The 27,837-nt window shown below is 45.1% G+C and overlaps 1 long non-coding RNA gene across 1 annotated transcript; it reads left to right on the forward strand.

Annotated features, from left to right (window-relative positions):
* Nucleotides 1-1,338: 1,338 nt before the first annotated feature.
* LOC110355142 (uncharacterized) lies at nucleotides 1,339-27,220 on the forward strand. Its single transcript, XR_010474715.1, has 8 exons — nucleotides 1,339-1,744; nucleotides 2,739-2,930; nucleotides 5,390-5,541; nucleotides 6,990-14,739; nucleotides 17,312-17,467; nucleotides 18,796-18,988; nucleotides 20,272-20,396; nucleotides 21,666-27,220. It is a non-coding gene; the product is annotated as an uncharacterized LOC110355142 (long non-coding RNA).
* The last annotated feature ends 617 nt before the right edge of the window (nucleotides 27,221-27,837 follow it).

Consider the following 27,837-nt stretch of genomic DNA (forward strand, 5'->3'; position numbering starts at 1 on the left):
GGAGAAGTGTCTGTCTCCATATTGAGGGCTGTGCCTCCACGTTCTCCTTGGTCCCCCCGGTTAGCCAGAGAGATAGGGAAATCACACATTGGCTTCAATCCACAAACCATTAACTATATCGATGCTGAAAGATCTCTTTAGTTTTTTTAAGGCAGTTTCTGGGCTTTACGGTGATGTAAAGTTTCTCTGCAGCCAGCTGGCAGCAGCGCCTGGGTAGAAGCCCATGCTGTGTCACTCTTCCTTGAAGTGCAGTCCCAGCCTGCCCCGATCCCAGCTCTGTGCCTGTTTGGGCTGTCTGGCTTGACTTCTGCAATTAGTTAAATGTTGTTGTAGGTTTAAAATGTTGCCTGCCTTGGCAGTATCTGTAGTCCCTTAAGGCAAAGATGCCTGTTTATTGTTATAACGCTATCTAAGCACAACACAGCAAAGTCCCTGTAGAAAATAGTATTTCAGTGAAGCAGATTTTTTTCAAAAAGAAGTCTTGGCTGGCCTCTGGGACTTAAATACCACTGGAAACTAATACTAAGTTGTTGTTTTTTTTCCTCCATAAATCACATCTCAAAGCTTTTGTTAGTCTGCTCTCGCCCTGCTGTATCTTCCCAGTGCTGATAAAGAGCACTTAGCTGCTGTCTCAGATCCCCAGGGGGTGAGCAGAGCTGCTGGGGCTGCTGGCAGGTTTCCTGGGGGCTGAGTGTGAGCCCCGTGCTCTGGCACCACAGAATCGCCTGAGATTGGCAGTGCTGCCCGTGGGACCGTGGCGCGGTGGTGTTTTACCAGCGCTGATGGCTCCAGCCCTGCGAGTGTGTTTATTCAGTTGTGGTGCTGCTGCTGTGCAAACCTGGGTGCACACTAACATTGCCAGCATGGTGCTGGGCTGGGAAAAATGTTGGTTAGTAACAAAATGACTTTCCATTGGCTGTTGGCTGGTCTTCACTGGAGTCCATCAGCTGTGTTTTGTTCTTTGCCTGAGCATCAGTGGTTGGACAGACTGCCTGTGTGGTCTTGTTTCTCTGTGCTGGAAAAATGGTGGAGAAAAACCCTAATAATCTCTATTTCCTACTGGCCTTGATTCTCTTTAGTGCAGCTGCTGGACAGCCAGGGCTGCACATGAGTGGGGCTGGGTGGTCGCACGGCTCCTCTCCCTTGAGGCCACGAGCTCTGTGGTTCTCTAAATACCCAGCCACCAGATAAGCCATCTCCAAAAGGAGGAAATCCTGTTGTGAGATGTGCTTGCATATGCATTAAAATAAGCAAATGCCCTGAAATCTATTTTGGGCTTGTCTTCAGAGGATCTGGAATATCCAGTTCAGTATGAAAATCCCCGCATCCCTCCGAGTGTGAAGCGAGTGATGGCTGGCAAGCAAGAGTCTATCTGTCAGGCTGTTTTAAGGGTTTGAATGCTTGTGCATTTTTATATGGCAGAGCAAAACCATATATATACATGTATATATATATATACATATAACCATCTACATATATACGGTTTAAGGGTTTTTTTTCTCCTCTGGCATCCATCTTTGAAGCTTTGCCCCACCTCCACTGGAGCTGGGCAGAGGAGGAGCCAGCCCAGCATTACCTTGTGCCTTTATTTCACACACATGGATGGGAAGATGCTAAATGGCAGGAGAATTCAGTGTTCTTATGTGTCCAGATGGGTGCATGTGGCAGTCCTGCTGCTTGGAGGGAGGAATCGCATTTTGCCAGGCTCCAAAGTGTTTGCTCGTTTCTGAGTACTCCAAGCCAGGTAATTCTTGAGCATTGCAATAGTGTGGAATAAATGTGTCTTTTAAATTCTGTAGCTCACCAGAAAAGGCACTGATGCATCACCCTGATCCTTTCCTAATACTAACCAGCAGGGCAGCCACCAGTGAAATGGTAATATCTCTGTTTTTATACTGCCTGACTGTACAGCCTGCGGTAGCTGTTGAAGATTTTCCAGTAATCTGGCACATGATGAACTGGAATGATTTCTGATTTCACTCCTGACCCTCCTCATCATGCATGCATAATTTAGCAAGAATAATGAGCCAGATCATCATATCTGCTATGATACACCAGCTGATGAAGTGGCCCATCATCTCTACAGCTAAGAGCACATCCTGGTGCGAGCAGTGGTTTGAATGCCTTGGCTTTTACTGAGAGCACTGGAACTTCTGAGTGGATTTATTGATATTTTCTCCTTGCATTTGGTGTGAACTTCATGCTAATACACTTCAACTCTCTTGATGTTCCTGTCAATATTTCAGCTTTTACATCTTTGCCAGTGAGGAGCAAATCAATTAGGTTCCTAAAACTTCACAGAACTGCTGGTTTCAAAGCAATTGCTTGTAAACACATTACTCAAGGAAGACAATAAGCAGAATATTCATGGTAGAGGTTTACCTTCCAGAATGAAAAAATTCAGGCTTAAATATCTCTGTATGTTTTATCTGTCATACTTTCCTTTTTGGTGCTCTGTAACTACTATGCAAGATTCTAACATAATATAAAATCTGTCATTTTGAAGAAAGAGATATTAAATATCTGCTTTTTTTTTTTCTCCTGCTACATTAAATGGCAACTGTGGAAACAGTCTTTTCTGAGGATGAGGTTTTAATAGCAGTGTACATTATACCAATGTTTTCCTAAAAGCATGAAGTGGAATTTACACTTAAATTATCATTTGATTAAAAGTGGGATTATGTGAACTCACAGTAATGACCTTTCAGTGAGGATAATTTCTCTCTCATTTCTCTGAGGGTAAGGTGGGAGGAACCCTTCTGGAAATAAACAGGGTCGTAGTGCTATTGTAAACCTCCCATCGTTTTGAGAAGAACTTGGGACAACACTTACTGAAACACAGTGCTGCTACAAGCCTGCAAAGTTACAGTGCACCCACTGCTCTTCCCTGGTGGCCTGAAAAAATCCCTTTAGACCTCTTTTTGATAAAGGTAAGTCTGAATATTCTGATTTTAAAGACTTCTAAAAGGAGTTTAAACATTTTTAAACCCGTTTGCCAGTGCTCAGCTGGGCAGGGCGGGTGGTACGGGACTCCCCTGCAGACCTCTTCTCAGCAAAGTTCTTCCACCCCACTGCTTCCTCCATGCTGTTTTGGGAACCACAGGCATCTTTCTTCTCCTCTGGGCATGTGGTTCATCAATGCTGCGCTGCAGCCTGTTGAGCCAGTCATACATAAAGAGCTGCTCTGCCTTCTTCAGTCACTCTGGTTTTAGAGATAAGTTGTTTTTGTCCCAGCTGGGTTTGGATGCCACCTTCAGAGCTGCTTCCCTGCCTGAGAAGACCCTGGAGATAAACTCCCCTCTGGCATTTCCCTGCTCTCAGTACAATATGTGGATGGCTTGCAGGCCCCAAGTTTCTGAAGCAGAGCTTCATTGCTTTGTGATGGGTAACGATGGGATCCTTTGCCATTGTGCATGCTGTGCACAAAGCCATCAGGTATCTCTGTCCCACATGTTGTTAATCTACCACGGGTACAGTTGGCATTTGACAGGCAGCCAGGGGGTGAGTACCCTTTCAGCTTGTCGTTCACAGCTCACTGGATTGGGACATAGTTTTTTGCAAACATAGAAACTGCTCTTGAAAGAGTTTGGCAGGTTCTGTCCTTTGAGAATTCTGGTTGTGCCATGGGCTTTGTAATAAATTAACTTTGATACAAATGTTATTTTATTAAGTCTGGGAGAAGTAAACAAAATGTTTTTGGGGTAGATATATCAGTGTTAAGCTGCTTTTTCATGTTAATACCCCATAAATGATGGGGTATGACAACCTATTATTTGTTCAGAACCATACACAGGCTGTTGCACAATATCCTTGCTCACTGATGAGCTTTATTTTCTGCGATTTTTGACTCTTAGTGGTTGGAGCATGAGCAGACAGGAGCTGGGTCTGAGTAGAAAACAGCCCCCGGGAGGGGACAAGCCTCGTGGCCACAGCAGGGCTGGGAGAGCAGCAGGGTGGCCATGGTGGCTGAGCAGGGGTGGGCTGGCTCTGCTGGTGGTCGCAGCTCTGGTGACACGGTGGGAGCCCTGTGAGAGTTGTGAGCACAGCAGCAGCTCTGCCACCTCACAGGGCTCGTCTTGTAACGCCAATGCTCCAAAGGAAGAATTTGACTGTTGACAGTGTTAGGTGCGCAAGAGAGCTCTTGTGAGACTGCAGACCTAGACTTCTGAGTCCTGAGCGGCAGCAGTCAGCAAGGGGCTGTGAAGTGGGATGGTCACTGGAGAGCAGCTATGCAGAGAGGACGTAACGACAGTGTGACCTCCCTGCACTGCCTTTTTGGGGCAAATAATTTCCAGATTTACCAAAATTAAACCATGTGCATGGAGCTGCTTTTGCAGGCTCTGATCAGGGTATGTCTGTCTGTGTAGAGCTCCTTAAGTCCATTATTCACATTATTCCTGTGCTCAACATAAAAGCACTGCAGTGATATAAGCACATTCAGGCATTAGAGGCAGCCCTAGGACCTTGCGCAGGCTGTGACCTCAGCTGCCATTGGCATTTTTAAGCTCATTTCTTGTGTTTCAAGTAAATGCCAATAGAGTTGAGGGCCACAAACAAAGCACAGGAGAATGCCACAATGACCCAGTGTCACCTGCGTGGTGAAGCCATACATGGGCACCAGGACCTTACTGTGCTTGCAGTATAGCACAGGCCTTGCGAAGAGCTGAGTTCCTCCCTTCACTTGGTGCCAGGCTGCTTGCCTGCAGATTTTGAACATCCTTCAAGTAAAACTAGAACAAAGCCACCCTCCCGCCTCCAAAGCTCCTAATTTGCCTTTGCCGGCAGCACGTTGCTGCTGACAGGAGCTGGCGATGTCGAGTACCGGCAGATCTCACGGCAGCACAGATGGAAGGTCTGACAGGGGAGCAAGCACGTGCTCTGCACCTCACTTTCCAGCTCCGAGCCGATGTGGTTCAGCTGCCAGTGCCAGGCAGGAGCCAGAGAGCACCAGCAGCTGGGCAGGGGCTGCGCTGGTTCCACAGGAGGGTCCGGCGGGCTCCTAGCACTGCAGAGCCTCCCCGGCACTCCATTCCCTTCCCAGGGGTTGCTCATGCACTATCTCACCCCACAGCCTGAAACGCACATTTATATGCGTCGTATGTTTTGCTTCTTCCCACCATCCTTCAGCGAGGTGCTGGAGGAAGCAGCTAAAGGTGGGTCCCAGTGTGTCTGTCGGCAGCAGCTGGAGAGTTGGGACTTGTGCTTCTCCCTCGGATGTCACGGGTGGCTGTGAGACAGCCTGTTTCAGAAGGTGGCTCTGTCTTTGGGGAGACTTGCACTTACCCCCACTTATCCCAGCTGATACTCCTGTGCCATGCTGCTTCCCTTCTTATCTCTGTATTCCTAATTCTCCTCCTAACTTCCTTTCTCTCCCCATTTGACCCCGCAGTTGGAGGCCAGCTGTGATGGTGTGACCTGGAATCTTTCTGCAGAGGCGTAGGGTGTGCTCTGATTGAATCGGGTACTCGTAGAAACACTGAAGGCTGCTGAGACCACCCCTCTATGATGTTGAAGTGCAGCTCTGCATTTAGGTAAACCACTGTAAGTTTTTAACAGAGTCAGAACAATGATTTTCTTTTTCATTCCCATTCCTGATGCGAACATTTCCACTAAAACCTTGAAAAACTCAGCCTCAGGCAAACACCTGGCTTGGAAAAAAAATCTCATTGTGATTGATTTCAGTTGTGCAGCTTTGCAAGCACCTGGCAAGGAAAAGTTTGGGGGCAGTTGGTGGCTGCAGCTCCCTGCAGCAGCCGGGAGGCCTCGGGGCAGTGAGGAAGGAGCTGGGTGGCTGTGCTGTTTGCAGCGCACCAGTGGCCGAGGCCGATGGTGAAGCTCAGCTCCGACTTCATCAGGAATTAGATTAAAATGAAATGCTATCGAATTTCCTTTCTAATTATTGCTTTTCAGTGGGCACACACAAATAAGCATTTAGCATATAGTGCGTGGAGCTTTTAGTGCCCTTTGAAAGGCTTCTTTAATACCAAGCTTGACTGGAAGTAGGTCAACTGAAAAATGAGTAAATTACAGTTGCAAAAATGCATTAGGAGCTGTGGTGTGCATAAATCTAACTGCCATTTAGCAGAGGTCCTAACAAATTAGATATTAAAGTTTTAGATAGAAAAGTTTTCCAGGCTGCAGTTGGTGAAGCAGCCTGTGCCTCCGGGCTCCTTGCCTGCCCTGGTGTTGCTCTGTCACCTCCCTTGGGGACCTGTGGGAGCAGCATGTGGGGCAGCTCATTACATGGCTTTGTCTGTCAGATCTCCTGTCTTTTTTTTCTTTTAATGTTAGACTATTCCATACAAACTTGTTTCTTGATGCGCTCTTTATAAAAGGATGAATATTGCAACCACCGACAAAGCCCTGTTCAGGGACAACAAGTGCTAGGCACCTTCTGAAAATCGGAACCTGCGGTTTATGTTTACGTAATATTTGGGCCTCACCAGGGGTTTGAAGCTAGAAGCCTTCAAAAATCCCTCCAACTTTAGTCGCTGAAAAGCCAGACTCACAAATTTGCACCTCTTGCCCTTTTTCTTAACGAGAGGGTGGGGGAGAAGAGGAAGGAGCTCAGGGGAAACACAGTTTCAGCAAGGAAAATTTTAGTCTTTTTAAGTTTTCTTTTTAGAGAGAAAAAAAATACACAAAAAACCCAACAAAAAACCACAACCACCCTGAAAACCCAACCTTTCAAAACTATAGTCAGTATACCCAGCCAGAAATGCAAGCAAATCTGTTTCTCAGAGGATGTTCTTTACTCTCTAACAAACATTTTAAATACCAGCTCTCTAAAAAGTGGCAAAGCAAAGCAGTTTAACATAAATATATTGGGTTGATTGTGATGACAAATACTTTGTAAATGTCATTTAAAGAAAATATTAGTGTTTTCTTGTTCTCAGACTTATGGTTTCTGGGACAAGCACCTTCAAACTGCAGAAAATCAAGATTTTTCCTCCTCCCACCTAACTTGAACTCTGTTCTCTCTTCTCCAGTGTGGTTCTTGTTCTGCTGTCTGCCAGGCATGCCTCCTCATCCAAACACATACAAAACTTGTGCTGTATTTAAAAATAAATGTTCATTATGTGCTGGCACCCATGCTCATCCAGCTCTCATTTTAAGGGTAAGAAGTACATGATTTTCTCCAAAAGGTAACAGAAGATTAATAGTTAAGAAAATAGCTTTAAAAAGTACCTCCTTTTAAACACCTTTCCAGGTGCTTATTTTACTGACTGTATGTGCTCTCAGATACTCAGGCAGGGACGGTACTTCTGCATGTGCTGCTGAAATCAGTCAGATAAGCAAGTTTAAAGCACAGCATGTAAGTTCTCCTCTGCACTGCAGGTAGATGCTAAGCACAGTCCCTGGGGAGCCCTGAGTACAGCCAAGGGCAGCTGGGAAGGGAGATTTTTAATTGTTACCTGAGTTCCTTCACAAGTGGTAATGGTATGTAAGCCTGGAAAACTTCTGTTTAATTCTTTGTTGCTGCTAGAGCTTCTTTATTCTTGCACAGTGAGAAAATTCACCCTGGCACCACAGAAGGCAATGTGAAAATGGCACATTGCTGCCTTAAATCCTCTTGTAAATCAGAACCATGCTTTGAAATGTGAGGAGGCTTCTTCCTTGTGTGTCTTCATCTCCTGCCCCCTTTCCCAGCTGTTCTGCAGTGAGTTTGACATCTTCCTTCTCGCTGCATCCATTCCTACCGCAGGGCTGCTGGGTGATGCCACCACTGAATCCTTCTTTCTGATTGAGGGCGAGTATTTAGCTGAGTTTTGATCATAATATCCTAAAAGAGGAGCAACTATGAAAACTGTAAAGTTATTTAAAAATGCAACTGAGCTCCTGGACATAACATCCCTGTGAACCTGAAGAGCATAAGCCGCTTACTTGCTTTGCCAGATTAGTGGGTTTTGTGCTCTAAAGCTCTGGAGTCCTGAGTGCTAAATGTGCGATAGCCAGCACCAGAGTGAGGAAACTCAGTCACAGTCACAGAGATTAATGTTCTGTCAGCTCCTGGGTTTGCTGTCCTTTGTAACCATGACCCACATGAGGCAACGGAAGCCTTGTAATAAAGTTCAACTTCTTACCAACACCCCTCTGCGTCACCTGCTTTCCTGTGTCAGCTGCATTTTTCAGCAGTGGCTTCTACTTACCCTGTCTTGGGACCTTGGTCTAAACTTCCAAAATACCTTCTTGTGCCTGAACCTAGGGTTTGTATCAGTTTATTTTATAGTTTTCAGGGAAAACATCCTGGTTTGGGGAGGGAGAGGAGGCATTCTGTACAGTTCTGTTGCACTGAGCATCAAGCTATGTGTTTAATTCTCTATAAAACAGTTAAAAAGAAAGCTATAGTGATTCTACTCCAGGTTAAATGCTGTTTTAAATGCAAGGAGAGAATTACAGTTGTAGACAGCTTGCAGTTTCACTGTATTTCAAGTACAATTTCTCTCATTTTATATCTTTTCTTAAATAGTATGCAGATATTTCTACACATAAATTTTGGGTCATTATTGTATATACTTCTGAGACAAGGAAGGAAGAGGTAAGACTGTGTTATGATGCAGAAGTACATCTGCACCCTCAACAACAGAAGCAGAAGCTGAGGCCTGACAGAGGCTCAATTCCTAAGCAAACTCAGCAGATTTCTCCTGGGACTGGAACAGAGGGGCACATAGTGATGGGGATGAGACAAGGGCTGCACACCAAACTGCACGTGTGCCACCAGTGGCTTTTCATCCTTGCTGGCACTGGGTTTCTGAATCTTGTTAAAAGAAAGAGCACTGCGCATCATGAGCATGTAGGCTCCTAGGAAGAAATAACCTCCCTCTCCAGGAGCTTTGCTGAGATTTGAGCTGCAGGAGGTGGCTTTGGCTAATTTATGGGGAGAGGTAAATGAATGGGAATATTCTCCAACTTGTAAAGCCTTTGCCACAGGAATCCCTGGCGGGTCTGAGGCTCTTTGGCAGCATACAGAGAGTCTTCAAATGGATACACAGCAGATGACTGTGCTTGTGCATTCAATGCATCTTTCAAAATCTCTGCTATTATGTGATTTTAAACTGATGCTTTTCATACCCCAGTGTCTTGGTGTGGTGGGTCCTGCCTGTATAATGGAACAGGATAGTTCTTGGGAAGACCAAAATAATGGCAATAAAAAAGCTGTTTTGCTTGAATACAGCAGAACACCTATCTAGAAAGATAAGCAATTCTGTTGCAATCAATAGAGTTATGTCTGTGTACCAGTAATGTGTCAAGTGCAGGACTATGGTCTTGTGTTGTATAATAATTCTGTTTCAAGCTTTTACAACTGTGACTCTCCATCTCCTCAGCAGCCACAGAGTAGCACATTCCAATGACTGTCACGGAGCTCTGCTGATTTGAAGTGTTTGCATGTTGTTTTGCTGAGGAAGATGAGGACGAGCACTTGGGGGCACTGGGAGTCGGGTGTTGCTCCGCGAGGACGGCAGCTCTGTGAGCAGAGCTGTCCTCTGCCTGCTGGCCTGAGCAGCTTCCCTGGAAAGGTTTATCAGTTTCCTGCTAACCAGGGATCAAGGTATGGGGATGCAGTGGTGATCACAGTTTGGATGAGGCCTTGTCTCTCTTCACCTCTTTTTTCTTAAGTCACCACTCAGTCTGTTCACCATTTCAAAGAAGGAGCAGAGACAGGCATGAAACCCATGGAAGTGCCTTTCTTTTTTTCTGTCTGCAAGTTGATGACGATAATGATGATTATTATTAGTAGTAGTATTATATATTTTGTCACTTGCATGATATATATCAGAAATCTGAGCCAAGCAAAGTAAGGATGATAAATACATTACCACAAGCAAAATATATGGAATATTTGCCTTTGTGTTCTTTTAGTTAGCTGTTTTGCACAAAGTATTTCAACAGAGCAATTCATCCTCTTTGGTTACTCTGTATAACTGTATTAACAGAGGATGAAGTAATGATTGTTAATGATGGGTAAATGGGTAAATTACTGTCAAAGCTGGTGAATCCTATGTGGTTTTGTTACGCATTTAAATTTATCTGTTGCATATTCCTCCACAGGGGACCAAGAGAGAACTGGCCCTTCAGATCCAAGTAACCAACCACTGTGTGTCTATTATCAGCAGAGGTTGTGCTCTACTTAAAATCTAACTTATTCCAAATGTCACTTCCAGATGATCCGAAGGGAAGTGCTTACAGGTGCCTGACTTGAGGAGAACAGCAAGGGAAAGGGGAAAGGGCATTACATGCATCCATCTCATCAGGAAGTTTTGTCACATTGTCAAAACCCCAAAATGTTTGAGCTGCCAAACACAGTTTCTCTTGCCCTCTAAATCAGTTCAGTATGCTGTGCAGAAAAGCGCTCTGAACAGCAGTGTCCTTGAAGGACCCAGTACAGCTTGATTATTTTTAATTGAAAATAATGAACCAGATGTTCTGCATATACTGGGAAACCCAAAACGCATCCCTACTGTGGTGGAGCCAGACCTGCGATGGATGGAGTGGGAACATATGTTGCTGGGACACATTTTTCCCCTGGAGCTGCCTGGGATCTCCCTCCCCTCCCTGCGTGTTGTCCTGGGCATCTGCACCCCAAACCGTTCCCGACCCCATCCTGCCCTGCGTCACCGCTGACCCCAGTCCCGGTTCCAGGGTGACCCAGCCCTCCGCAGGGCAGATCCTGCCTCCCTCCCTCTTTGTGCCTGACCTCGCGTACACTCAGATGTGCTCCACAGTTGTATTTTGTTTTATATACTTATTTGGAGTCAGAAAAAGCACAAATGGAAAAACAGCTGCTGTAACAAGTTACCTGACTTGTCCTTTTCCGTGTGGCTTGGCCGCAGCCCCGGCTTGCAGGAGCAGGGCTCAGCGTCCTCCAGCCTCCCCGTCTGGCATCTGCTCGGCTTTCAGCTGGAGCAGGATCCAGGCATTTACAGTGAGGAACAGGGGCTTGTTGGAGATGCTTGCATGCAGTAATGTGCTCAGTGGCTCTCAGTCTAAGATTTGAAAAATGCAAAACACCCTGGAAAAACTGCCAGTCTTTGGTACCTAACTCTTTGATGATCACGTAGCAAGTGGCTAATAACTCTAATAACTTGGGGTTGTTTAAAAGTATGCTTGTTTCCTCTTCTACTGCTTAGTTAGGAGAAAAATGAAATCTGACTTGCCAGCCCTGTTTAGAAAAATCTTTGTATACTTCTTTTCTTGTCTGAATGATAGTGCTATTTATTTCACTCTTTTTACTCTGTTTCAGATTAAATATCCTGGTATTTATTGATTTACTATTTGAGTCATTATAAGGCAATAAATTTTCAGGTTCTAGCAAGAATTAATCTGCCAAGATGCAGTTTCACAGATAAGCTTTCAGTGAGACTTGCTGAATTAGCTTGCTGGATCACACGTTGTATACAAGCATCGTTTGCACTGAGATTTATCTCAGGTGGCAGCATCTCCTGTCTGCAATACGAAAGTGGTGCACAGACTTGTGTCACCAAGAAAGGGTGACAGGAAAAGCTGACAAGTGGCCCTAACATCTCTAATGTTAATGTCTGACAAGAAGCCAGGCGCTGGCTGGGGCACTCATGGTGTGGAGAGGGGAGCGGCTGCCCCAGCGTGAGCACGTTCCCAGCACCTGCAGCACTGGGCGATGGTCATGGAGGGTTCTGGAGCACGGAGGTTATGTTAGAGCTAAAACACATGTGAGAATTTTAAGGCCCAAATAGCAACATGAATAATTTTGGTACATAACTGTTATGTTCAAATGCATGTATAATAATTTATACTATAAAAACACATTATAAATTTCCATGTACATCTGTGGTGTATACAGCTTTAACACCTTTGCTCTAGTCTTCTGTGTGAAAATGCACAAGCTACTCTGTGAACTTCAGCTGATCTGTGGTCCTTCCTCTAGACATCAAGTATATTGTTTAATTTTTTTGGACAGTACACACATCACTGATGGGCACTTCATAAATATAGCTAAATCCATCCTGGCAGGCTTCATCTTTAATTTTATGATGTGGTTTTTCTGTCTCAGATGACTACATTTTTTCCTAACTGTTTTAACAAAAGCATCCAGCATGATTCAGGTTTCTTCTCTTAGCAATTGTACTTGTTGTGCATTCAAATTAACCAACTCTGCCATCTGGAGAGCTGTACAGTGCTCTTGAAGCAGCAGGTGAGATGCTTTAATCTGAGATTCCCATTAGAAGGCTGGTGCAATCACTCCGTCTGACTTCTTAACACATATATGTGGATTTTTGCTCCTCCCTGTGATCAGGAGTGACTCACTGACTGCAACTTCCCTGAATGGCTCTGGAGAAGCTGCCTGCTTGTCTGTGGTACTTGCTCTGCTTCTGTCTCTCTCCTAGGGTGATTGATGGGCTGGTACCCGCCCAGCTCCTCCTAAGCCTGGCTCTACCTGAGCCTGGCTCTAAGGGCTGGCAAAGGCGTGGAGCAGTTGTGCCCTCCCCACAGGATTGTCCCACATGGCCTCAGCACTCAAGAGCTGGCAGAAGCAACTTGCTGAAGAGGTGTTACAGTTTTGATCAGTCTCTTGGTGCTCATAGAGCCAAAGGTTTTACTGTTTTTTTTGGTCTGTGCGGTTTTTGTTTTGTTTTCCTGTGTTTCACTTTCCTCCCTTTGCACGCTCTCTTTTAAGAAGCTTGGAAAGCGTAAACATTCAGAAACAGCTGAAGCTGCTGGGTGAGAAGAAAACCTTATCAGTGATCAATTTGAGTGGGAATAACAGAGAGTTGTTGGTGGGAGGTCAAGGCTACAGTGCGTCATGTCTAACTAGCCTGTTTACCTTCTGCAGTTATTTCAGAATGTTTCTTCACTTTTTTTTTACGTGGAAAATCTGGGGGTGGTTCTTTCCTTTCTGCTTGTAATCTCTGGGTTTAGTTAAACCCACAAAAATGCTGAAAGAAATTGCTTAATCCCACTGAAGTCTGTCATCATCTTTCAACTTGATATAAATTTTTGTTTGATTTTGGATGAAACTGCCATTTAAAGTATTTTTTAGGCCATGACAGAAGATGGTATGTGTCTATCTGATGGAAAAGTTTTTAATAAGTACAACTAACATATTGCAAAACGAGTGTCCTGCGCATTCAGTTTTTAGGGGTATGTCAAGGAAATGTCCTAGAGGGTTGGGCTGAGCAGGCTCTGTCTGCTGCACTCAAGCTAGTACAGGTTTCACTACACATGACTACTAAGATTACATATCTGTGAGGGTTTTGCTTTCTGCTGTACTAGCCTTTTATATATCAAAGATCTCACTTTTAGTGCAAAGCTCAACTTCCCAGCTTTATGGCACTGCTGCAGCCTGCTCCAAAGGAGATACTTACTATGGTCTCCCTTGTCAATTCTTTTAAAATCACCTTTCTTTGAAAATATATGTTGTGTTCTGGTGGTTACAGGTTTGGCCATTACCTGTTCATGTACTTGGCAGGACAAGAGGTGAAGCAGAATAAAATAGATTTATAGATGTATATAAGCCCTGGCTTTCCAGAAGAGTTATTGGTAAGAACTGCATTTTTTTAGCCAAAATGTCCATGACTCAGCATCCATCATGGATCTCTGGAAGCCATTGTCATACCTGTCAAACTTTTTAGTTTCTTCCACCCTGCAAATCTCCTGAACTGCTGTTGTACAAACAGCCTTTTAATTAGAACTTTCTTACAAGTCTGCTAATTATTAAAAGGGCCATCTGTACTATCTGAATAAGCACAGATCTCCTTCCCTTTTCCTTCCAAAAGACCTGCTTGTAACTGTGGCAGATATTTGTGTTCAAGCCATCACCTAATCTAGAAAAATGAGATCTTTTTTACATAGCACTTACGTCCTTGTGACTGTATTTCAGACTCATAGCTGACACTGAGCGGAACTTGCTGTTGAACTCTCTATCTAGCAGCCTGAAAACATCTGGTTTCTTGTGACTGAACTGAATAAGGAGCAAATTCAGTATTTTTTGTTCTTAACAAGCTTTAGCACAAATTCTGAGAAACCTCTATATCTTTCATGTTCTGAATGTGGTCATGAACATTCCTTGGGTATAGCAGAATACCCATCTACATCTATAACAGGTTTCCCGTGCTTTTTGTCAGTTGAAGCTCTAATGATAAGAAGGCAACATGGTGTAGTGTACCAGGCTGGGAAGGCACGTCTTGAATGGAAAGCTTGTGTCTGTTGGTGGCAGATGCTGTACAGAAGATTAGTTAAGTTGAGCTGCTTCAGAAGTTACCCTCGCTATTTCTTGAGAGGAAGTGTTTCTTTTTTAAAAAAATAAAAAAAATAAAATCCAACACTTGATTTGAGGAAACAGGGGAATTCAATTCTCCATCAAGGAAGTCAGTAGGAGACATTTCCTGTGGGAAATGTTGATGAAATGTTGATACTTGTCAACTTTTACAACGATGGTTCTGTGCCAGCATTCTGATGAAGTCACAGTGCTTTAATGCTGTCCCGTGACTGCAGCTCGCTGTGGGTAGGTGCTCTGTCAGCTTGTCACACACATGCAGTAAGGAGCATGTGGCCTCTGAACCCAGTTTCACATCTAAGCAGGTTCATGTGGTTGGTTCCCAACAATAAATATTTGAGCCAAGAATGCTTGGAACTCCCACGCTTCATGGGAGGCTGCAAAAAATGTGGTATTTTGTGTTCTGGTTTAGGACAAAGCTGAATGGAGTTTCAAATGGGAGAAAATGGCGATACTTGAATGGTCACCCCTGCCCCACCTAAAGTCTGGTAAGTCAGGCTTGATAGCACAGATACACAATGGCCCTAGAGACAGCTGAAGGCTGAGCCAAAATATTTTGGAAGGACTGCAATAGAAATGGACAGGGCAGATTGTTCTTGTTCTGTCATCAGCTCTACCTTAGAGAAATCACTGTTATTTTAAATGAAGAATGAATAAATGCATTTGAAAGATGTAACAGTTCAGTCCGTTGACTAAGGACAACAGCAATAGCCCTGGCTTCACCTTGTGCGGAGTGCTTCCATCTTGTAGAGCATAACAGCAATAAGCTGTATTTAATCACATCTTTGTGCACACCCCCCCAAAAATGCTCTCACCTGGAGCTCTCAGTTGGCTGCAATCCCTGTCCAGGTGAAAAGTGTCTCCTCTGCATCACGGGGCTGCATGTTTAGGCAACAGGGGCATGGGGGAAGGGAGAAGCAAATGTTAAACTTTGGGCTGGAATAGTGTAGGAACCAGAACATCACTGGTATGGTGTGGGATCAAGTACTTGCATCGCACCGGGTTCTCTGTGTTGCAGGGTTGCTGCTGGGCAGTGGTTAACAACTGAGCTCTTCACTGTTTTCCTATAGCTCTTCTTGGCTCTTTTTCCATTGGCTGTGGGCATTGTGAGGATTCGCTGGGGGCGTTGCAGCGCTGACATATTCTGAAACGACTGCAAAAGGTGTTCTCTACAGCTCAGAGGAGCTGCATTACAGCACATAGTTGGATTATTTTATCCTAGTAGGAATCATACACCTGGGTTATAACAGACAAACCAGACTTGACCCAGTGGCAAAGAGAAGGCTACTGGTATCACCCCCTTCATGCCCCACTTGGAGGTTTGAATAGAAATGGAGTGCTGAGTACAAATAAATACCCTTTTGCATGGCAAATAAATCAAGTTTTTGTATGGAGGATTAACATAAACTGAAGCCTTACTGATTTCTCTTGAAAATTCCTTGGGAAGACCAGTTGCAGTCAGCTCTTAAAACTGACTTCTTTTACAGCATCTTACAAAATTATGTGATAGATGAGGAACATGCGTCCCTTTTGACTGTTTTATTCTGTCCTACTTTAGTTATTTTCTTTCACAAAACCTGCCTTTTGCAGTATGTCTTAGCTTGATGTAAGGGCTCCTCTATCTACATTGTTTCCACTCTAGTTAAGTGTGGAGAAAATATTGCTCAACACAGCCTAAAAATAGCGAGCATAAGAAAAGACTCATCTGGATGATTTTTGATCAGTTGGTTGTGAAAAAGTGTCACTGTGTCCTGTGATAGTTGAGAAACACCCACTATGAGGCTGATGGTGATGATGGTAAAAGCCTGGCAGAAGCCAACACCAACTTACTATAGGTATTTGTGGAGGGCGTGCTTTTCACTGCACTAGCCAGTAAGAATTAGTTCCCCTGCTCCTTCCTGGCAGAGTCTGTCTCACCCCAGCTGTAAATCCAAGATGCTGTGTGGCAAAAGCTAAGGCACAAGGTACTTTTTGGCACTCTGGTGTCCAAGGCTGAGAACAAAACACCATGACAAGATGATCCACTGAGTCATCTGCCCTGGGAACAGCGTGTGCTGTCACCAGCTTCTGGAAATCATTATAGCTGTTAATTTCACAGGACAATCCCTTGGAGCAGTTTGTTTGCCCTGACAGGAAGCATTCACTGTAAATTTACGCAGGAGATGAATTGCTCCTATTTCTCATCAGCAGGGCCAGAGGGATGACTTGGACAACCAGCCCACAGGCCATGGGGTTTGGGTGCCCGAGCACGTGGCAGGGGACAGGATCATCTCACTGTTTGGGACAGATGCTGCACCTTGGCGAGGCCATTGGTGCATCCGTCCCCATGGCACCATCCCTGCTGCCTGTCAGGCTGCGCTTAGCTGGTGTTGAGAAATGAGCAGCTCTACCCCATGCACCCCTTCTGGCAAACAGGTAAAGAACTAAAACACGAAGCTGCTGGCAGCAGTTTTTGGTGGGCTCCAGCTGCACCGCTGAGGGCAAGTGTCTGTCTTTGGGCCCTGAGCTGGTGCATTCAAAGTGGGCTCACCCAACGCTGCACTCCTGCTAAGAGAGCATAAACTAACTTCAAGGCTTTGTGCACTGAGGAGGTCTTTAACAGGAAGGACATAAAGGGAAAAATAACACTCAGGCTTTCAGAGTAGATGAAAAATTCCAGTGTGATCCAAGAGCCATGGCTGGTTGTACCCACACACTGAATAGGAGGAAGGAGGAATAATTTCCTCAGGCCTCCTTTTGTGCCTGTTAGCTAATTAATGCCTCTTTAGATCTATCTGACTAGTTTAAGCTTGAGCACCTGGAAAGCTCTAGGTTGCATGTTGGCCAAAGAAAACATGGTTTTGCTATTAAAAGCACTCTCATTTTATCTCACAAGCCATGCTGTTTGCAAAGGTGAATTTGGGCGCTTTGCTCTGTTATCCTCACATGCAACTATTTAGTTGGCCAAAGGTAAGCTTCTAGCGAACATCTGACCTCACTGAAGAGAAATGTCCCATTCTGGGGACGGAAGGTATAAAGGCTCATTTAGATTATTACAGCTTGTGTCATCCTCCGTAACAGAAACTCTGATGTGCGACTCGGGTGGCTGCACAATTCTTCACCAGCCCTGGCTGCTAGGGCCATCACAGGCTGCTGCTGGGAATCCCCAGCAAAGGTTCTGAGCTGACGGTAAGCAAGACAGATGTTGCAGTGTGGAGAGAACCACTTTTTTATGAGGTGAGTGGAAGGAAACCTCAAGCTGCTGCCAATAATACAAGGGCAGAAAAGTACCTTCTTGTGATGATCTGCAGTAAGGGTGGGGCTGAGAATGAGTCTCTGCTTTTTTTTTTGTTTGTTTTTCTTTCCAGTAGTACTTTGTAGAGCATTTGTAAAAGATATGCCCTTCTGCAGAGTTTGTTTTTGCTTAACTTGATGAATTTGTTGCTTCTTTGTACAAGAGCTCACAGAAAGACGCCCCTGATCCAAGGTACCACTGGTTAGTAGAAGGATGTCCTCTCTGGGTATTGGTCTCTGTAAATCTGTTCTTGTAAGACACCTTCTTGGTGAAGCAGATGAAGGCTGTTGGATGCTGTGCTGCCGTCAGTGTCCAGCTTTGAGCAGTTCTGCACCCTCATTCCCTGAGATTCTGATAATAGAACCAGGGTTCTACTGCCAGAGTCCCCCCAGAGTGCCCCAGCCAACCTGCTAGTGTTTTATGCAAGGTGAATCATTACCCTTGTTTTGTTGGATGGATTTGGTTTTGTTTTGTTTTCTTCAGTGTGTTAATATGCTATTCAATGTACTGTTGAATTATCAATAGAATAAGAAAATAATAACTTGGTAAATTAACCCTTTCAAACTCAGGTGTCTGAAATTAGATATACATTGTGTCAACTCGATTTCCAAATGTTTTGGAATGAATGCCTGCCCCATTATTTATTAGCCTTTCTGTGTGTGACTAGCCCTCGCCATCCAAATCTGAATGCTGTAGGTGGAGACGAACCTGGAGCGATGACCACCATCTGGGGCAGCCTGTGTACAGTAGCGATGCTGTCTCTCCCCAGCAACCTTGGGAGCTGGATGTAGTAGTGAGGGAAGTGAGAGGCTGGAGCACTTGTTGCTAATGCACTGAGAAGGGGCTTGGGCTGTGGAAACAAACTGTTATGATTAGATTTTGCTTGGTCTGAAGAAAATATTCCCATTCCATCTATGTTTCTAGTAACAGCTGGGCCATCCACAGGCTCTGCAGCAGGTTGTGTTTACCAGCATCCTCCCCTCGCTCCCGCCTGTGTTTACAGCAGAAGAGAGAGATGCTAAGGAGAGATCCAACCTTTAAAAGACACACGTCTCCAGGTCCCTTATTCCCATGCCTCTGCTAAGACTATTTCCTAGGCTTTTCATGTGTAGATAGCCCTTGCTAACCTAGCTGTTAATTTAGTGAGCTAAATAGAGCTGCTCGCTTCTCTGAGCCCCTGGGAAGCAGTCACAGAGGGCTCTTGGTGCAGTGCTGGGCTGGGAAGAGGCTGTCTTTGTTTTGATTGTTGTTTTCTCTTGCAATATTTCAGCTGGGAACAGTCTCGACCTGCTATCCTAAACAGAGAGGACCTGTGTTTTTCCTGCATGGTTAATGAAAAGCAAAATCTGCACGGCATCCCGGGGGGCGCTGGGGAGGAGCTGAGCTGCAGTGGTGGTCGGAAGAAGGAAACCCAAGTTTCCCAGCCTACTATGAAAATGGAGCTAACAGCAGGGAAAGGCAAGGTAGGGGTGGGAAGTGTGCTGTGCAAGCCCCCAGGTGCTGGGGTGGACCAGGAGCCCAGCATTGCCCTGCGGCTCAGGAATGGCTGTAATGCAGAGTTGTTGCAGGGCTTGCGAGTCCTCACCGTGGCTCCTGCTCCCTGTTGCGCCTGCTGCTGTCAAAGGGGAAAGAGAGGTTGCTCCTGTCCCCCAAAGAGTGAACCTTTATAATTTTTCTTTTTTAATGTGATTAATGGAGTCGTTCTTACATATATTGCTACAAGGTCAAACCATTTGTTTTCATGGGATATGCTAATATAATCTATTTTTTATTCCTTCTCAGCCATCTCTTAGAGCTTTGTTTGGTAAAGTGTTGCAGATATACTTCTACGTGACATATTTATGCATACCATCACTGATCTGCATTCAGCCCTGCACTACAGTAATAACTGATAGGTTGTAATGTTTATAAATGTTGCTTTGAGATTTAAATTTTAGAGACAAGCCTAGGAAATAGATCTTATTATAACACACTGTAACCAAATAGGCTCCCAATAAAGACAAATAAAGAAAACAAATTTTATATCTGGGCATTAACATTCTCCCAGATGTTGGGTACCATCTGCCAGGATTTTTTAGCTCTAAAGTAAGCTGCGTTTATAACACCTATAACCCTGGTGATTGTTTCCCCTTTTTCTCCCCTGCCCACGCTTTTGCAAGGGAAGGATACACACGATAATCACGCATGGTAAAACATTCCTTTTGGTGTATGGCAGAACAGTGCAGCACAGTCGGGGGACTTGGTTCCATAGGCAGGACCAAGATGAGCGCTGTGAGGACTGAGGAGTTGGATCCTCAGGAGTGGGAGATCTGTGGGTCCAGCTTCCTATCACAGGGCCATGGGGAGGTGAAGCTGCAGCCCAGGAGGAAGGTGCGTCTCCATCAGCGTTTCCACCTCTGGGCTGCCACAAACATCAGCACTCCTGGGAGGGATTTCTCTATGTGAGGAGGTTTTTATCTTCTGAGTTGTTCATATTTGGGATGCCCCTGGTTCATTCTGGCAGTAAGGCTGCTAGCTCTTAGTATTGTTTTGAAGAGCCCCGAACAGGTATTACATGTATTTATGTGCCCTTCACGTGTACTGCTTATAGACGCTCAAGGTCTCAATTTTGACCTTACTGCTATGTGCTTGTTATATCAACAGTATATCCCCTAGAACCCAAGTTTTTCCTGGAAAAAAAAAACCCAACATATCCACTGAGATACTGAAAAGTCTTATCTAGTTTTGTTTTCACTCTGAATCCCAGAGATTCCACACAAATATGAGACTTACTAGAGACTTGAATGCTCAGCTGTGTGCGTTATTTCCTTTGGATTGGAAGCAGATTGAAAACTGGAGAAGTGGACATTCACATGGTCCAAGAAATTAAAGGTACAACTAGCACTGGGTTATTTTTTTCCCCTCTGAGTTATGCTGACAGCAGCCATAACATTAAGACTGAAAAGTTTATTTACTATATAAAAGCTGTATTTTCCCTTCTTATCCCAGCTTTTCTTGGCTTGCGTTGCTTGGCAGTATCCCCTTAACCACTAACACCCAGAGGCATGGTATTAAACTGGGATGAAAAATGAACATACAGAAGAATATTGAAGATTTAAGTGGGTATAGTTCTAAGAAAACCAGTGGAAAATATGTTTACTCCAAGCATCTGTAGCACCTAATTGAGGCAGTGATATTTTCTGTAAGAACATAGGGAATGCTTTTCTGCTTTCCCTTTGGCTTTGACTTTCACGTTGAATTGATGTGACATAATCCATGGAATTATTTTCTCACAGCTGCAATGGAAACTTTCTGCCAATAGACAAGGATGTGTTAATCGCAGTGAAAAAGCTTACATTCAGTCCAGCTTTGTTGCTTTCTGGAGACTTTGTTAGGAACTGTTGCTTCCTCCTAATTTATTGAAATCTAGTACACAGTGAAGACTATTATTTTTGATCTATTAATGTTGCTATAAATTTGAATAGCTAGAAAAGGGTGGCAGATTGTGATCAAAAGGGAGCTGATCTACAGCTGTGTATGAAATCATTGCCTATACTAAATGTGAGAATGAAACACGTATTTATGTGTCCATAAAGGATGATTTAGTGCTCCTGGGCCTGCAGTATTGGCATCACCAAATGAATTTCTGTGAATCTAATTTAGAAGGACATAAAAGATCCCTTTTCACCTTTAGGGCATCTGCAAATGCTGCTGGTTGGTAGTCTGTTGCTCATTCCTATTACTTTTCCCGAGCATCTCTAATCTGAAGGCTGAGTTCCCTCTGGTGCTGGTATGGGGTGTCCCCTGGAAGAGGCGGTGGGTGCCAGCAGGTCCCTTGTGGGGAGGTTGTCGCGGCGCTGAGCACCGCTCCCTGGGCACACCTCACTGGTGCTGGGCAGGGACCCCACTTTTAATTAAGTGCAGCTAAGCCCTGGTCAGCAGTTTGGTTCATCACTGGTCTGGTGATTCTCCAGTGCCTTTCCAAAACAAATAAAGGCTGCAGTCCTGCCACGTTACCCCTGGTGAGTACCCCAGCTGCTCACCAAGGAGGGGAGATTCCCACACCTCACATCTGGCCTTCCTATTCCTTGCCTTTTGTCATATGTGCTGAAACAGTAGCTGTTTCAAAAGTTCACTTTTTTTTTTTTTTTTCGTTCCAAGATACAGATCTACATTTTTTGGAGACCTTTGAAGATGTAAATTGAACAGGATAATTTTTAAAGCTCTTCTAATCAGCATCACAGCCCTGGTTCGTGCCATATGGAGGAGCAGAGGAACAAACTGGAGCTGTGAGACTGAGATGGGATGAGTGATGCACCAAATGGCCTCAGAGCAGGTCACACTAGTAGAGATAAGTGCAAATGAGGAGATTTAATGGGCACTGTAATGTAGATGGTTATGACCATCACAACAGAGCATGACAGTACCATCAGGGTGCCTGGAAAAAACTAGATTTTCTCATTTAACCAACTGTATCATTTTACAGTCATGTTTTGGAGATTAACAATGAACAGAAGAGGCTACTGATGCAAGTTCTTGAGAGATGGGGAGTTCACCCTGTGAAAGCTCCAGCTGAAAACAGCAGGGCAGTGTTCAGGCTGTGCAAGCAGGGCCAGCAATGGGCTTTGAGCAGAGGCAGTTTTATGAATGGATCTGTGGGGGAAACAGTCAGGGTAGAAACGGAGCCAGTCGCCTGCTAAGGTGGTGACTGGAGGCAGGGCTGTGCCAGGAGGTGCCTTTGCAGAACATCAGCCATGTAATGCCTGGCACAGGTAATGCCTTGGGAACAGTCTCCAAACATTTCTTAGTGAGCAGTTGGAATAAAAGCTAATGTCCCTTCCTGGACAAAGCTTTGCTGGTCCTTTGGATGGCTGTTGGCCTGAGTGGTGTACATTGTCCCGGGTGTAGAGCGCTGTGCCCATGAGGAGGTGGCTTCACACCAGGCTTAAAGCACTCCCCGCTGCGTGAAACACTGTATGGATTTGCTTATTCTAGCAGAGCGTGTGCTGTGACAGGAGGGGTGGGCTGGCTCTGCTTACTCCCCACCCCTGCCAGGGTCACTCTGAAGCATTTTATGGTGGAGTAGCCTTTGGGCAGATGAGAGAGGGGTCTGACCTGCTGAGCAGCCATGTCATTGCCAGATCCTCAGCACGGGGTGTTTGGGAGCTCACAGTGGCAATAGGAGCAGGACCTCCTGCTCACCTGAATGTCAGTTCTCTCACTTCCCATGATTCAGAGCAGGGCTTATTCCAGGATCAGTCCCTGGGCACAGGTATGGCTCACAAGGTGCTGGGAGCAGGACAGAGCAGAATTCAGCTCCCTAGGGTCTCCACTGGTGTGCACAAAGAGCAGACAAGGGGAAAGGGCTGTGGCACCAGACACAAAACAAAAGCAGAGATGAAAAGAAAGTTCTTGGTTTAAAGAAGGCTGTTCAGACTTTATCTCCACCTTCCTGTGCATTCAAAGCTGAGCTGTGTTCCCTGCATAGTCCTAAAAGCTCTTCAAGCCCTGTCTGAGCACAGAAAGAGCCCTGAGTCTGCCACTCTTTTCCGTTTCTCAGTCCTGTTGTTGTGGTTTGATTTTGGTTTGGTTTTCTCCTTTTTTTATTTTTTTTCTTTTTGTTGGGAAGATTAATCAGAGTGCAAACTGATGGGCTGAGAAGGGCAGAGCTCTTCCCCTCGTCCCACCTACACCTGCAGTGGAGGTCGATGCCTCCAACCTGTGTCATGGCAGGGCTGGCTGCGAAGCTCCCGTTGGGTGACAGCTCTCCTTGGGGCAGCTGCACTTTCACAGCTCTGTAGGTATCCAAACACTGATGGGGATTTCTAAAAATGGTTTTGACGATGTATTTTTACCATTGCAAGTGCTGTCAACCTTCACTGGGGCCTCTGGGCTGGGCTGCAAAGGAAGCACTAAAATAGAAAATATTTATGTAAAGAAGTAAAACATTGTTCCTTCTCTTTTCCGGTAAGTGTAAATTAATGGCAGTTCAGCACTGTGCTGAAATAAGTGGGGTGAGATTGTGGGAGAGTTATATTTAGGCAAAAATATGCAACACTTTGTTGCCTTCTCATTTGCTTTTTAATCTGAACAAGGCTTCAGCAGGCTCCAAAGAGCACGTGCCCACCACCCTCACTGCCCTGATCTGCAGCGGGCCGGGAAGATCCAGTACATCCTTAGGCAGGTTTTTAAGCAAATACAAGGAGCCAAATGTCACCTCCTGTGTCTGTGACTGTAGCCTGGACAAAGGGCTCCATGGCCTCCAGCAGTGGCCAGCTAGCAAAGGATATTTGGGAAGATCTAGCTCTGCTCCTTTCCCACAGCAGTTAGTAAGTGCTGATAACCTCACCAGCTTCTGTGGTGAGGATGTGCGCACAGAGAAACAGCAATCATGCTGTAACAGAAGGTGGTCAAGCTTTGGGTTTTTTCTTCCCCAAATTCATGCTTGTTTTTGAAAGGGAAGAGAGGGCTGATCTGTGTTTGAGGGTTTTTCAGAATCCTCTGCAGTGGCCTAATCCTGCTGCCACTAAGCTGAGCTGGGGAAGAGTCTGACCGCTGCTGAGGACTTCTGACAGTGGAGTCCAAAACACCCAAGCAATGCCCCTGCATGGGCAGGGGCTGGAGACCCCAGCAATGCTGCTGGTGGCACTTCCAGAGCTGGAAGAATCAGAGACAGCGCTGGTTCTCTATGTTACTTTGCAGCATTATATAGATTTACCTTGGGAATTTTTTTGCAGTTTACTATCAAGGAGATGGAATAACATTCCTCAGCTTCATTGTTGCATCAGAGTTTAAGCACTGTCCTTAACCAGACACAGAGAGCTGTGTCCTGGGGCTGTGACTGCACCCGGGACCTTCCCACACCACAGCACAGAATAATAATAACCCAACACTGACAAGCTCTATGTGTTCAGTCAGGATCAGACCTGCCATCCTCCATCCCGATGCAATTACTGCAAGTCTGCTAGTGCTGTTTCCAAGCGTATGTTAAGGCTTGCTATCAATTCGAGCAAGTCTTACATTTGATTCAAATTTTCTTCTGAAATATTCAACAAAGCCAAAGAAAGACAAAGCCAGAACAGTGAAGCAGAGATTAATGCACTTAAACTGGGAAAAAAATATATGCAGGACTCTCTTTAATTTGCAGTTTATCTGCAATTTAAAAGAGTAAACACAGCCATAGTGAGGATGCATAAACACAGTTTGGAGAGCCATTGAAATCTAGGTCAAGGTTTCAGCTCTGCCTGGGGAGCTCATTATGGGAACCAGGGAGACTGTGCTGCTCCAGGAGCCAGGTGGAAAATACTTCTCAACTGGTACAATGAAACCAGGTAGGCTTCTGCACAATCAACAGCAGCTCCACTGCAGACGTAAGCCATTGCTGAGCTGAAATTGCTAAATTATTACTCACACCATTCAGTAACAGGAAAGGAAATCTTGCTTTTATTGTTCAGTGGCTTCAGTTTTTACTTGTGTGCCAAGCAGGACCTGAAGCATTTGCCAGCAGTAACCAACTCACCTTCCAGGTGCTTGGAGGAAAGTATGGAGCTGTCAATCTGATAGTCATTAACAAAACACACTTTTTTAGGGGGAGGAAAAAAAAACAAAACCACAGCATTAACTCATGTTCATTTGATTTGCAACCTGAGTATATGAATTTTGCAGAACATGACTCTGTTCTGAATTTGAGATTCAGTCTGTGTTTGTATTTCAAGCTAGTCTTCCAAGCAAAACATGTGAAAAGAGAACATTCAAACAGGAAGGGTTTGATATCTTTTTTTTCCCCCCTCATAAATTTCTGTAGGTCTTGTTGCTGCTAATTGCTGGAGACCCAGCACAAGAGCTTTTCTTTCTAGCAAATCAGATTCTCATGTTTCCTGCCCTTCAGTTAATCAGTTATAATCTCCTGTTCTGTTTATTTAACTTTTAAAAAGCTAATTGAGTGTTTGTGACATAAGTCGGCCTGAGACTGCGAAAGCAAAGTTTGTTTGCCTGTACCGGTGGAGCAGATGGAGGTTGGGCGCTGGTGATGCCCATTGCCTGCTGCATCCCTAGATGTTCCTCTCCTGATGCTCAGCCACCACCACCATGCACAGCCAGTGGGTTCAGCCCCGCTTGCTCCCTGTGTGTTGGCTCCATCCCCTCAGGCACCTCCAGGAGGAGGTTGTCCCCAGGAGCAGGTTGTCCCCAAGGAGGAGGCTGTCCCCAAGAGGCAGCTGGTCTGGCCGGCAGCCCAGTGCCCGCACAGGCAGGGCAGGGGGCTCCTGGTGACTCGCAGCTGTGCCCAACCGAAGCAATCACAACTGGCGAGGCTGGATTGGGACCAAGCAAGGCACGGACGTGTGCGGGAGCCACTGCAAGGCTGGTGCTCTGATTCTTCTGGAGGGGCTGAAAAAGCAGATTAGACACTAAAAAATTGAGGAACTTTATTGCAACCTCATCTCTGTTTCTTCTCTGTTAACTGAAGGAACACACTTGTGGCAAGAGTGGTGGTCTTGTGTCCTCTCTTGCTCCACTGTACCCATATCCCCTCCATGGCTCAGACATGCTCTTTCCTTCTCACTGTGAATACACAGTGCAGAACAGTGGCTGTGCACCCACAGCTCCTCACTGCCTTGTTCTGTGGAGTCAGATTTCAGAGGGTGAAAACCAGCAGGTAGGGGTGTCAGAGCTTCTCTGCAGTTCTGTTCCATCCCTACCTAGAACCCTTGTCTGCGCCTTGAGCACCACGGTGCTCCGCAGTGGCTACTGCTTCCACTTTGCAGCATCTCTGGTGAGGCTGGGCCTTGTGCTTGCCAGTCAGGTCAGGGTGTTACTAAGGGTCTGTTAGACCTTGTGAGCAAGATTAGGAGATGGCTTTTCTCAAATTTTTTATTTAATTGATAGCAAGTGAGATTTTTTTTGACCATGTGTTTTTTTTCATTGACTATGCAAGAATAACTGATTTTTTTTGTTCTTTTCTCCTTTTAAAAAGGGTCCCCAGATCACATCAGACTTTGTCCCCCTAATAGCTTTCTGTGGCATCACATGGCTACAGGCTCAAAGGCTGTGGCCAGTGGAGAAATCCTCCTGCCTAAGGGGAGGTTCTGAAAGGATGGGTCTGTTACAAAGTGTCTTAGTCATGTTCATGCATGTGTATTATTGCTACAGAGGAGTTTTCTTCTTTTCTGGCAACTATGTGCTCCTGGGATTGTACTTTGGCATCAGAGGAACAAGCTGTAACACAAAGACTCTTCAGAAGGTCCCACTTGAATTCCTGGTATGACAAAACTACCATTTAACCTCAAGCCATCAAGTACGAGGTACTTTCTGTTTCTGAAGTGATTTGAGACATTACACACAGCTCTATAAAAATGCAAAATGGGGCTGCTGTATTACATCCCATAGTTCAGGAGGTTTGAAGGAATTGGTTCACCGTTTATCACCGAAAAAGCTCTTCCTTAAAGCCATGGCTGCTCCATCTTCCTCTGCTGCAGGCTCTTTATTTTTGTGCGTATGACATTGCAGTTTATTTCCGTGGCAACAACTATAATGTGACAATTTGCATCCATAATGACTTCACTGTTATTAGAAAACATAAATCTGTGATGATAATTTTGAAAAAAAAGGATTTGTACCTAGTTGAAATAGCAAGCTACCAAAAAAAAAAAAAAAAAAAAAGTGAATTTTTTTAATATTAAATCATGAGATATTGAGCTGAGCATATGATTTTACACCTCTCACTGCAGAAAAGTTGCCAGTTGCAGTGGGGGCAAGCCTGCGTAAGCAGGCTGGAGAGCTGAGCCTGCAGATGAGGGAACACCCAAGCACTCTCATTTCTATTTTACTTGAGCCTTGCCAGTGCTGTTCTTTGTTTTCCCTTCCTTGAGGGTTCCAAGAAACCCTGTTTTCCTTCATTTTACTAAGTAATGCACAAATCGTTTCTACATTCCAGGTCACTTTTTGACATCACTCTCTCCTGTGTACATGTGGGTGATGAAGATGCCGCCCTGCTCGTCAGCAAATGCGTCGGCTGCCGCATTTCAGCCTTGGCCAAAGGAGAGAAGCCGCATGGAGGTCGGTGGAATAGTGATGGCCTACCACTAGCCCTGAATCGGGCTTTGCCCCAGCAGCACCAGTTATTCACTGTTTTGGAACGTGTTCCGTCTTTCATCTGTGTCCAAAATCTCAATGCTGTCCTTCACTGGCTAGTTCAGAACTCAACATGGGCTCCGCTGGGATGAACACTGTGCAATCAGTGAGGAACCAAGGGAAAAATTACTTTCTCTTGATTCAAATTCCAAACCAGACATGGGGTCTCTTTCCTAGTTCTGTCTGCTGTGGGTTTTGCTTG

The sequence above is a fragment of the Columba livia genome, chromosome 9 (genome assembly GCF_036013475.1).
Source record: "Columba livia isolate bColLiv1 breed racing homer chromosome 9, bColLiv1.pat.W.v2, whole genome shotgun sequence".
NCBI classification, from domain to species: Eukaryota; Metazoa; Chordata; class Aves; order Columbiformes; family Columbidae; genus Columba; species Columba livia.